Raw genomic sequence first — 5406 nt, forward strand, 5'->3', positions numbered from 1 at the left:
CATATGTAATACTTTGACTTGCTACGAAGCTTTTGTGCCTGAAATCTAGACATAAAGGGAGGAGTGAGTCCAGACATGAGATAATTGACAATATTAGCATACCAAGGCTCTATAGTAACCACAAACATAAAGCTAAATTGGTAAAAGAGTCACAAGTCAAGTCCGGAGAATCTACTCCCCTTGTGTCCTCCGGTAGCCTACTCAGGTGATCGGCTACTTGATTCACTGCCTCGGGTCTATCCTTAATCTCAATGTCGAACTCCTGAAGCAGTAAAGCCCATCTGATCAATCTTGGTTTAGATTGTGGCTTTTTGAGTAGATAGCAGACAGCTACATGATCTGTATACACAACCACTCGAGAATTGATTAGATATTGTCTAAACTTGTCTAAAGCAAATACAATGGCAAACATTTCTTTCTCAGTGGTGGTATAGTTGACTTGAGCTGGGTCAAGTGTCTTAGAGGCATAGGCTATGACTCTAGATTGCTTGTCCTCTTTTTGGCCAAGCATAGCACCCACTGCACAATTAGAAGCATCGCATGAGAGTTCAAAATGTAAATTCTAGTTGGGTGCAGTCAAAATAGGAGGTGAAACAAGCATAGACTTAAGAGTATCAAAGGCATGTCTACATTTTTCATCAAAATTAAATTCAACATCCTTTTTAAGTAGAGTAGAAAGGGGCAAGGCAACTTTACTAAAATCTTTAATAAAGCGCCTATAAAATCCTGCATGCCCAAGAAAAGATCTCAAATCTTTAAGACAGGTGGGGTAAGGCAAAGATGAGATAACTTCAATTTTTGCTTTGTCAACCTCAATCCCCTTACTAGAGATGAGGTGACCTAACACTATGCCACTACCCACCATGAAATGACATTTCTCAAAGTTCAAAACAAGATTTTTGGCTATGCATCTCTCTAGAGCCTGCCTTAGGCTATTCAGCACTGATCAAAGCTCTCCCTATAAACTGTAAAATCATCCATGAAAACCTCCATATTGTGCTCTAAAAGGTCACTGAAATCGCCATCATGCACCTTTGAAAGGTGCCTGGAGCGTTGCACAGCCCAAATGGCATCCTTCGATAAGCGAAGGTACCAAAGGGGCATGTGAAGTTGGTTTTGTCCTGATCCTCGGGGGCTATGGGTACCTGAAAATAGCCGAAAAGCCATCTAAAAAGCAGTAATGTGATTTACCAGCCAGCTAGTCTCTCCAACATTTGGTCAATAAAGGGAATGGGAAAGTGATCCTTACGTGTTGCATCATTAAGTCTCCTATAGTCTATGCACACACGCCATGAATTTTGCACCCTTGTAGGAATTAACTCATCCCTTTCATTCCTTACTACTGTTACCCCACTCTTCTTTGGCACAACATGCACCGGACTGACCCACTCACTATCAGAAATTGGATATATTATCCCAGCACTCAACAGTTTAGTAATTTCTTTCTTAACTACATCCAATATGAGAGGGTTCAATCGTCTTTGGGGTTGTCTCACTGGTTTTGATTCCTCACTCAGTAAAATTCTATGTGTGCACACAGCAGGACTAATTCCTGGTATGTCCGCTAGTGTCCAACCTATTGCCTTTCTATGCTCCCTCAAACAAACAAGAGTCTCTCTTCCTCACTCTCAGACAGTGAGTTAGCTATAATAACAGGTAGTTGTTCATTAGACTCAAGGAAAGCATATTTCAAAGTAGGGGGTAGGGGTTTCAAGTCAAGTGTAGGTGGTTGCACAATAGAAGGAATCAATTTATGAAGTTCAAGAGAGAACAGATTACTCCCCTTTCCTTCAACCAATGATAGTTCCTCAGCCTTGCAGTTAACTTCATCTCCAAGCGTTGAACCAACTTCTAGTTGATCTACAGCAACCACCTTAGAGGGATTCTTCTCCATGACATCTTCCTCCATATCTGAAACAACAACAGGAAACCTTTCCCCAAGGGAATCATCACTGACAATAGAGGAATCACATCCAACTTGGAGTCAAGGGAGGAAACAGAAAATGTATATGGGATAGAAAGCATGCAATTAACCACAGTACAATCAAGGCATGTAACATCACCACCACATGAACAAGTAGAAAGTGTAGAGTAAAGAGATGAAAAGGAAGAAATGATTCATTCTCATCAATAGAATCATCAGTGTAAAGATCAGAATAGAAAGAGTCATTTTGCAATTCAACTTCAGAGCAAGCATCCTCAACAACAATGTCTATCATGTTAACCCCCAAAAGTGAATAGTCCTCATAAGGATGTTTCATTGCTTCATACATGTTAAAAGAAACTTTATTATCACCCACCTCCATTGTTATGGTGCCATCTTTCATGCTAATCATGGTATTAGCAGTCCTTAAGAAAGGTCGACCAAGGATGAGTGTAGTGTCATTTACAAGTTCAGAAGACATGTCAAGCACATAAAATCAGCAGGAAAAACCAATCCCTTAACTTGGACTAAAATGTCTTCTATAATGCCCTCAGGATACCTAATAGTCCTATCAGCTAGTTGGAGCACAACAGTAGTAGACTTAAGAGTCTTGACTCCTAGAGAGGTGTACACAGACTTAGGCATGACATTAATGGCTGCACCTAGATCTAACAGGGCTCCCCCTATAGTAACCTTTCCTATAGTGCAAGGGATAGTGAAAAATCCAGGGTCTTGACACTTTACAGGAATTTGGGGTTTAAACAATGCAGACACATTAGAGGGTAATTGGACTCTTTCATTAGGTTTAAATCTCCTCTTTTGAGTACATAATTCTTTTAAGACCTTAGCATACTTAGGAATCTTTTTAATCAAGTCAAGCAAGGGTATGTTTACTTCTACTTTTCTAAATGTCTCAAGCAACTCATGATCTTGCCTCTCCTTACCCATTTTAACATTTTTCAAATAAGCATGAGGGAAAGGTAGTTCATTGATGTTTACCTCCTTACCTTCCTTGCTTGAGGCTCCATGATTGCTTGGCTCAGATTCCTCAGCTTTACCCTTGCCATCATGTTCTTTGGGGGCTTCTTTCTGCTTTAGCCTCATCTCCTTGGAGCTTTCAGAATTCTTGACCTTTGAAGATGCTTGTGGTAGCTCATCACACAAGATTTCCTCATTATAACTTCATCCTCCTTTTCTCTAAAATTCACTTGCTTCCCACTCCTAAGAGTAATGGCATTCAAGCCCTTAGGATTGATAACAGTGTTGGAGGGAATAGCGCCACTGCTCCTTGCTTGTTGCTCACTCATGTTGTTGGACAACTGAGTTACATAGGAGTTGATGTTCTCAGACTTAGTTTCCCATTGTTCCATTCTCTTCTCTAGAGCACTAAATCTGGCATCATTTTTGGAGGAATCTTACTGAATCAGTGAAGCTATGGAGTTGAACTGATTGGCATTAGCAGCCCTTTCTTCCTTCATTAAGGCCATCATATTATGCAAGAGTTGGTTGGTATCATCTTTAGGTGGGGTGGTTAGGGCTTGAGATTGGTTTTGGAACTGGCTTGAGGATGAACCAGCTCCTCTACTCTTCTGAAATCTATTTGGAGGTCTACTTTCTTCATTCCTCCAGCCCAATCGAGGGTTTGCCTTCCATCCTCGTTATAAGTGTTGGAGTAAGGGTCCCACTTCTTATTTGGACGGCCTTGGTAGACTGTAAATACCTCCTTATAGCAGCCTAGACATACGCTAGAAATATGCATAATCGAGCCACAAGTCTCACAACTAGGGGCAGTAATATCCATAGGGGGGCAAAGCAGTGATTACAGACAGTTGAGAGGTCATCTTGCTTTCCAACGAATCCACCTTTGATTCTAAAGTGTCCATTATTCTATTGTGAACTAAGTAGCTCCCAACTCGTGTACTCCTCTAGTATCTCTCACACCGTATTGTTGATGATTCAGGGCCATCTTCTTAATCAAATCCCAGGCCTCCTCAGCAATGGAGTCTATCAAAGATCCTCTGATGCAGCATCCAACATACCCTTCTCTTGGTTCTTCAACCAATCATAGAAATACTGCACCAGTTGTTCATCCAGAATTTGATGATGTGGGCATCTTGAAAGCATGTCCTGAAATCTATTCCAATAATCATAGAGAGATTCGTCATAGTCTTGCTTGGCAGAATAGATCTCCTTCCTCATTGATGAAGTACGAGAAGCCGGAAAGTATTTCTCCAAGAATGCTTTCCTTAAGTTTCCCCAACTGTGATATGCATCAGCTACGTGTCTTGGAAGGCTCATGTACCACTCTCTAGCTTTGCCCTCTAATGATAGATGGAAAACTTTCCATAGCACTTGATCTAACGATGCTCCCACAGGCTTCATACTCTGGCAGATCATAGAAAGGGATTGCAAATGAAGATATGGATCTTCTCCTGTCAAGCCATGAAATTTTGGAAGGAAGTTAATCAATAATTCTTTAATTTCAAAATTAAATTCAAAATTTGGACAAGCAGCAGTAAATAGGTCAAAATTGACATCAGATATGGTTGCTTCCCTAATTGTTCTTCTTTTAGGGTTCCCATTATTTTCTCCCACTCTCTCTTGTTCTCCATTCCCTCCACTGCCTCCATTCCTCACTTGGTTGGCATTGGGGTTAGGATTAGGGTGGTTATGTGGTAAATCAACCATTATCTCTTGATCAGTAGGCTCACTCTCACTACTAGATAGGCTAGATTCTACAAAAATGTTCTCTTGTTCAACCACTAACTCACTTGTCCCCTCAACTCTTTTCTCTCTTCTTATCTCTCTGAGTCTTCTCTCAATCTCAGGGTTAAAGGGTACAAGTTCAATTTTTCATGGCATACAAGAATTAAATCACAGAGAAAGAGCAAACAAAATTGACTTGCAGCACACAAGGTCAGATAAAAGTATGAGTTGTGATGGATGCAAGTGTATGGGTGTTTATGCAAGTGTATGGGTGAGTATGAGTATGTATGCACAGAAAAAGAAGCAAAAAGTATAAGTTTCAAAACTTGTCAGGAGAGTTCGCCGCAGCGAAAGTGTACAGAGGGAATCTGTGAGTTGAATTCAGAGAGTTTGTCGCGGCGAAAGAAGAAGTGTGCTGCGGCGAAGGTGTCCAGAGACGAAACCTTCAAATGTTCAGCAAGTTTGCCACGGCGAACTATCACAGAGAGCAACAAAAGTTATTGGAAGCCACTGATGCAAGGTGAAAATGCTAAAAGTGTAGAAAATCAGTATATTTGTTTGTATTTCTAAAAATTTTGATGCTATACAAGATGAAAATCTATACTATGAACAAATATGCACTAAACTACCTAAAATGCAACATAAAAGGATCAAAACTTCAATTGACAACCAAATGACACAAGCTAACCTAGAGAACCAATTTCTTGGCTCCCCGGCAACGGCGCCATTTGATGAGGACCTTCGTCGTTCGCCTTGGGGTTTTCAATCAAAAATAA

This window comes from Neltuma alba, unplaced genomic scaffold, assembly GCF_004799145.2.
Source record: "Neltuma alba isolate B1F8T4 unplaced genomic scaffold, ASM479914v2 tig00010196_pilon, whole genome shotgun sequence".
Classification (NCBI taxonomy): Eukaryota; Viridiplantae; Streptophyta; class Magnoliopsida; order Fabales; family Fabaceae; genus Neltuma; species Neltuma alba.